Source organism: Engraulis encrasicolus, chromosome 7 (genome assembly GCF_034702125.1).
Source record: "Engraulis encrasicolus isolate BLACKSEA-1 chromosome 7, IST_EnEncr_1.0, whole genome shotgun sequence".
NCBI classification, from domain to species: domain Eukaryota; kingdom Metazoa; phylum Chordata; class Actinopteri; order Clupeiformes; family Engraulidae; genus Engraulis; species Engraulis encrasicolus.
In genome coordinates, this window is record NC_085863.1 from 19,356,924 (window position 1) to 19,364,423 (window position 7,500).

Sequence of the window (7,500 nt, forward strand, 5' to 3'; positions counted from 1 at the left end):
GGACAGGTGTTGTCATAACACTCTGGACAATTAATTTGTGACAGGGTTGGTACAGTTTTGAGTCTTTTAACATGAAGTTGCTTATGATCGTTTGCTACGACAGATGCTTTGAGTAGCCTGCATGCTAGCTATGTCATTAGCTGTAGCAAGTTCCTCAGTCTCAGGTGTCAAAAGTGTTTGACAGTTGCCGGTTTGGAAACAACTAATGTTTCTGGGATGTCAATAGCTGATTACCATCAGCGTTATTTCGTTGTTTGTTTTTTTGCGTTTGGTGTTGGCATTGGAAGTCAACATCACGCATACCGGTAGTTGAAAACATTTCCTCGGTAACACCGTTAATTCATCAGCTCTCCCTCTTTCCATTTTTGAATATGAGTAAGATTTGTTTGTGACCACAACTGTTGGTTGTTTGCCACTTCAGATATTGCCTTTCAACAGTGATATAACGTAGATGGTTTGAGTCTGCGGTACAGTCCATATAACCGCCTAACCATAACTTTACCTCAGAGTCAAGTTTACCTCAGGAGTTGAGGCGCCCTGAATTATTTTTTGTAGTAGGCCTACCTGAGTTCAGCGGGTAATTAATTTAGCCTGCCCTGTCCCGGTATACTTTGTGTGTACGGATGTATCTGTATGGTGCTAACACTAGTTTAATTTCCAATTAAATACAGAGTTAACGGGGGATCAAATTAGCTGTCTGTGCGGGGGAATTATTTACCTCAGCAACGCGACATCCGAGACATTTTTATTATTAGAGCCTACTTGAGCTCAGCGTGTAATTAATTTACCAGTATTTACTTTCACGGTGTGTGTAACCAGAAATGTCGCGCTATCGTGTTTTTACCAGTAGATGTCCTCAGTGTATTACAACTATTTAGGACCTGTAGTTGGGGCTATTCTTACTCACGCACCAGGAGAGCCACGCAAAGTGGTGCTTTCATGGATAACTTGACATGTCTGAAATAAAAGTTAGATATTAATCTATGGCAACATAGACATAACATGATTATGCATGTCAATGGCAAATATGGTCATCGTTATTTGTGTATCTGGATTGTGTGTGTACACACACACACACTTGTATACACAGAAATTAAAAGGTTTAGATGATGTGGACAGACATGTATCTGAAAGCACAGTGAAATATTAATATATACTACATTTTGTGCATGTGCCTGTCACCACAGTTTTCCAGGTGAGCAGGATGCGGAGCGGAGGAGGCAGTGGATCGTTAATATTCGACGGCAGGACTGGACGCCCGGCTCATCTTCTCGCCTGTGCGGTGTACATTTTGAGGAGGATGCCATCGATGGAGAGCGCCTGAAGACCACGGCGGTACCTACTCAGTTCTCCTTCCCTGAGCACCTTCAACTGAAACCTGCTAAGGTGAGAACCTCAAAGGTAAGTGCTGCTGCTGTGGCAGGTGTTTCTGAGGTAAGTGTTCCTATTTCTTTACCTTCTGACACAGCAGCTGAAGAGCTTAGGACAGAGGTACATGGTGGACTGGGCAAAGAAGTCTTAGAAGAGCATAATTACCTTTTAAATTCTCCACGTGTGTTGAAACGTAAAAATGACGCACTATTAAAAATTGTGGAGAAGTACCAGAAGAGGATGAGGTTGGAGAAGCAGAAAACCAGGCGGCTTGAGAAGAGAATCACCACTCTTAAAGAGGTGACTATGGATCTTAAAAAGCAGCTGATGATCTCAGATCAGTGCGCCACCCTCCTCGATAAAATCGATGGTATACCCGAAGACATAATGCGTATGATGCTGGAGGGTAAAAAAAACTGCCAAATATTCCGACAAATTGAGGCAGTTTGCCACTACACTGCATTTTTATTCTCCAAAAGCGTACGAGTATGTCAGGAAGAAATTTAAGAACTTTCTGCCTCATAAGGATACCATTCGTGTGTGGTACAGCAGTGTGTCAGCTGATCCAGGTTTCACTGTTGCCTCTTTTACCGCTTTGAAGGGACATGTGGAAACTAACAAAGCACAAGGGCGAGTAACTGTGTGTGCTTTGACACTTGATGAGATGTACATTCATAGAATGTCAGAGTTTGCTGGGGACCGAATCCATGGCCATGTTGACATCGGAAGTGGCAAGATTTCAAACACCATAGCAAGGGAGGCCTTAGTTGTCATGGTCATGGCCCTAAATGAAGCATGGAAGATTCCCATTGCATACTTCCTCATCAATTCTATGGATCACGAGGACAAAGCAAATGTTGTGCAGGAGAGCTTAAGCAGGCTTCATGAAGTTGGCATCAAGGTGGTTTCAATTACATTTGATGGTTTGAGGACAAACCTCAAAATGGCTGGCGCACTTGGTGCCAACCTTAGCATCACAGACATGAAGCCTTACTTCCAGCATCCAGAAGACCAAAGTCAGCGGGTCCACGTGCTCCTGGATGCCTGCCATTTGCTTAAGATTGTCCGCAATCTTTTTGGAACATTGCTTGTGCTGTACACTGAGGATGGGCAGAAGATCGAGTGGCGATACATTGTGGCGCTGAATGACCATCAAGAAAAGGAAGGTCGGAGGCTCGGCAATAAACTAAAATTGGCCCATCTCCAGTGGAGGAAACAGAAGATGAAGGTCAGTCTGGCAGCACAGCTGTTTAGCAGCAGTGTTGCTGATGCCATCGAATACTGTGACAAGGAGCTGAAGTTAAAGGACTTTTCAGGCAGTGAAGCAACTGTGCGTTTCTTGCGCATTGTGGATGCTGCTTTTGATGTCCTTAACAGTCGGAATCCACTTGGGAAAGGCTTAAAAGCTCCACTGAAGCTAAGCACAAAAGACCGTGCAGAGGGCATCTTGCAGCGGGCAGAGGACTTTCTTCGTGGTCTGAAAATGTTACGACATGGAGAGTTGGAGCCACTTCTTCAGACCGACAAAAAGGCTTTATTGCCACCGGCAGAAGTGTGCTTAACATCTACCATGACGTGGTGGAAAGCAACAATCCATCCTGCAGGTACCTTCTGACGTACAAGCTTAGTCAAGACCACTTGGAGCTCTTTTTTGCATCTGTAAGAGCTAGAGGGGGATTCAACAACAATCCCAATGTCAGGCAGTTCAGAGCAGCCTACAAGCGGTTGCTTGTACGTCACCAAGTCAAATCAGGTAATGGTAACTGCCTCCTCAGAGACAACACTGATGTGCTGGATGCCACCCCAGTAGCAGTGAATGTCTCAAGAAAAACTACAGACCTGGTGTATGTGGAAGCGGATTTGTCGGACATTGCTACTGTTCCCCTCCCAGACGTGGACCCCTTGTCTGAGTTCAAGGAGGCAGCAGTCAGCTACATCGCTGGTTTCATCGTCAAGAGGATCCATGACAAAATATTCTGCCAACCATGTTCCCTTGCGCTAACAGCCGATGACGACACCAAACATGTACTGATAACGCTCAAGAGTCAAGGAGGTCTGCAGCAACCATCCAGGGGCGTTGTTTTCATCTGTTCAACCACGGAGCAAGATATTCAGAGGAATATGAGAATGAATGGTGGTCAGCCCTACCGTGGCTGTGGAATCACAAAAAATGTTGTTGCCCAAGTTTTGGCTGAAACGGAGGGCAAAACACTTTTCCCGCAGTTACACGGTCACATGTTTGACACATGTGCTGAGACTAACCATGTTCATGTTCTGGTTAAGATGACATCCTCGTTGTATTGCAAGGTTAGGTTTAACCACGTTGCAAGGAGAGAGACTGAGATGGCCCAGAATGGCATGCTTGTGCGCAAGCACTTCAGTAAGCTTATTCATTTCTATGGGCAATAGTGGAAGGGTTGTGCTGTGTTGTACATAGTTTGTGTTGTACATATGTCTGTGTTGTACATATGTCTCTGTGTGTTCATGTCTGCTCTTTTTACACACATTTTCCTTTTTTGTGCATCTTTGTAAATAAAAAAACTTTCAGTGTCTCATCCTCCCTCTCACTAAACACTCCCTCTCACTTTATACATGTAGTGTCTATAGTGCTGTGTTGTACGTCTCTGTTTGTCCATGTCTGTTCCTTTTAAATGTGCTTTCCTTATTATGCATTTTTGTAAATAAAAACGTTCAATGTCTCCTCCCTTTCACTGAACAGTCAATCTCACTCTGTATTCTGCCGCTGCAAGGTTTTTAGAAACGAGTCTCAGCATTTCTTTTGCCCTTGGGTTATTATACAGGCATGCTTTTGGTTTGCTTTAAGTCGGCACTTACACACGTGACTAAAGCTAAAGCCATAAAGTGACCTGTTTCCACTCCTCTTTTGCCCCTGGTTATTACAGGCATACTTTTGGTTTGCTTTAAGTCGGCACTTACACACGTGACTAAAGCTAAAGCCATAAAGTGACCTGTTACTGCTCTCCAGTCAGTGTTCTCTCTGGTTCGATCCTTCCACCATTACCCTGATGTCATGAAATCAGTTCAGTTTCAATAAGTTCGGTGTTTTAATGAGTTAACTTAATAAGTGGTTCTGTTTTTCAACCTTGAGGTTTTTTTTGTGTTCACTGTATATCTGTGCGTATGTGCCTTGTATATGTATTTTATATGTCTTTTATATGTTTTATTTATGTCTGTGATGCGTGCATGTCTGTGACGTTTGTGTTGTCCTGTCCCCACTCGGGGCCTGCACCTTGCCACTGATATCCCATAATTCCACTCGGGGGTATAAATTCGAACAATCGGGCATTTGACAGTCTTTTCGTGCTTCTGAGAAAGGTAGGAAGATGACACAATGCATGTCGCTGCAAGCCAGGCATAACAAAACGTACACTTTGTGAAAGTGTTCGTATTGTCTCTTCTATTACTACTGCAATAAGTGTTATCGTCGATTAAATACGGGGATGATTTATGTCAGGATTTATTTCAAGTGCATGTGATATGGATATTACACTCGATACGACTGTGCAACAATAGCTGGCGGGAAACTGCGTTGTCTCAACTCGAGGTAGCATACACGTGCTCCTGCAATGCTGACTTAAATGTGGACGAAACTTTTATAATTTCTCATGTCGTTACATGTTATTTAACAAGATCTCATAACCACAAATAAGGTAATAGTAGTTTGTATGCCGTGTAACAATATGGCGTGACATTTGTCCCTGTCACTGGACACGAGCATGCTGTCAAGCTGCTATGACCAGACAGAGCCTTACGACCGCACATTTCCCTCCAGCTATGTTGTAGACTCGGTTTGCAGTCAACCTACAAAACCTTATCTACAACCTAGTAAATTAAACTGATGTTGCTCTATGTTCTGTTCAAGTTTCAGACAGATACTCTCAAACTCAAAGCAAGAGGTGAGGTTTTTTAATAACTGCTGATGAATTGCTAGTTAAAAAATGGTCTCGTCTAGCTAATTTGCTGCAGAACTACTGCATAACGTGTTTTTTTTCACATTGCTTTACATGCAAGACAAACCAAAAAGCACTGTGAAAACTGAATGGAGTGCCGAAGCCCTCTGACCTCTGTTATTTTTATGTCTTGGTTTAGAAATCGCAGATTTGGTTTAGAGATTGCAGAGATGGACCAGACCAGAAGACCAGCTGTGTGGATCGTAGGGGACAGCTACATCCGGCGCGCGTCTGAGAGGGCAAGGGTAAGTATCGGGAAGAACTTAGACCTGCCGGTCGATATAACATGGTTTGGAGTTGGAGGCCTGCGATGGGGATCCTTTGTGTCTAGGTTGGACTCCCTGTTGCGCTCCAGACCTGCCCCAGATGTGTTAGTCGTGCATGTTGGAGGTAATGATCTAGGAAAGGTAAAAGGGACTAGATTGGCTAGCATGATGAAATGGAACTTAGGTCAGGTGCATGAGAACTACCCCAACCTTAAGTTAGTGTTCTCTTGCATTACAGAAAGGCGCGTGTGGAGGTGTGGGCGTCCCTACCAGCTTAATCATCAGCGTGCCTTTCTGAATAATGTCATGTCCGCATTTATGGGGTCGTTAGGAGGAGTTTCAATTCGGCACCCCGAAATTAAGCACAATTGGGAGGGGATGTTTTTAGCTGACGGGGTCCACCTGACGGACATGGGACATGACATATTTAACAGAAACCTCCAGGGGGTCATCAGAATGGTATGTGATGTATAGATGAGAAATAATGATTCTGCATTTTTCTCGACTGTGGTGGGAGTGTGGGAAGGGGATTTTAATATTCGTCCCCTTACTGCGCTCCCACTGCAGCCTTCCACAGGTCTGCCTACACCACTTTCCTGTGGCAAGTTAAGTATTACCCCTCATGATGTTTTTATTTTATTTTTATTTGATTAAATGGTACATAGTGTTATGTACACAAGTATAGCACCATAAACTGTGTTGTAATGGTACATGCACTTATGTTATGTTACTTTTTTTTTCATGCACAACACCACAGGACCGAGCCACCCTGACGCCATAGACGACGACACAGGAACGAGCCACCCAGACGCCATAGACGACGCCACAGGGCCGAGCTACCAAGATGCCATAGACGACACCGAGGGAGGTACCGAGCCAGCCTCCGAGCCACCAAGATGCCATAGACGACACCACAGGAACGAGCCACCCTGACGCCATAGACGACACCACAGGATCACGCCACCAAGATGCCATAAATGGTACGTAGTGTTCTTATGTACACAAGTACATCACATACTCTGTATAGCACCATAAACTGTGTTGTAATGGTACATGCACTTCTGTCTTTGTTGCTTTTTTTTCATGCACAACACCACAGGACCGAGCCACCAAGATGCCATAGATGACGCCACAGGACCGCGCCACCAAGATGCCATAGACGACGCCACAGGGCCGAGCCACCCTGACGCCATAGACGACGCCACAGGGCCGAGCCACCAAGATGCCATAGACGACACCGAGGGAGGTACCGAGCCAGCCTCCGAGCCACCAAGATGCCATAGACGACACCACAGGAACGAGCCACCCTGACGCCATAGACGACACCACAGGATCACGCCACCAAGATGCCATAAATGGTACGTAGTGTTCTTATGTACACAAGTACATCACATACTCTGTATAGCACCATAAACTGTGTTGTAATGGTACATGCACTTCTGTCTTTGTTACTTTTTTTTTCATGCACAACACCACAGGACCGAGCCACCAAGATGCCATAGACGACGCCACAGGACCGAGCCACCCTGATGCCATAGACAACGCCACAGGATCACGGCACCAAGATGCCATAGACGACGCCACAGGGCCAAGGCACCAAGATGCCATAGACGACACCGAGGGAGATACCGAGCCAGCCTCCTGCGATCTATGATACGGTACTTAATATTTTGCATTATATTACACTTTGCTGGCATTTTATCCAAAGTGACTGTAAAGCGAATATCCTCACATTCCCAACAAACACATCAGTAAGCTGGCTTTAAATATGTTTTACTCTGCTTACACCTGTAATAGTATGTTTGCACTATGTACATGTTGCCTTTCATTGTTTTTTGTATTTATAGTTTTTGTATGAAATGTTCTTTCATGTACTGAGCTTTCATGTACTG

General features: G+C 44.7%; 1 long non-coding RNA gene across 1 annotated transcript in view; it reads left to right on the forward strand.

Moving 5' to 3' along the window:
• Positions 1-5,217: 5,217 nt before the first annotated feature.
• LOC134452579 (uncharacterized) overlaps positions 5,218-7,500 on the forward strand; it is a 2,457-nt gene continuing 174 nt past the window's right edge. Inside the window, exons 1-4 of the long non-coding RNA XR_010035479.1 lie at positions 5,218-5,288; positions 5,482-6,588; positions 6,780-6,966; positions 7,087-7,266. This is a non-coding gene — a long non-coding RNA (uncharacterized LOC134452579). The remainder of the gene's footprint in view (positions 5,289-5,481; positions 6,589-6,779; positions 6,967-7,086; positions 7,267-7,500) is intronic.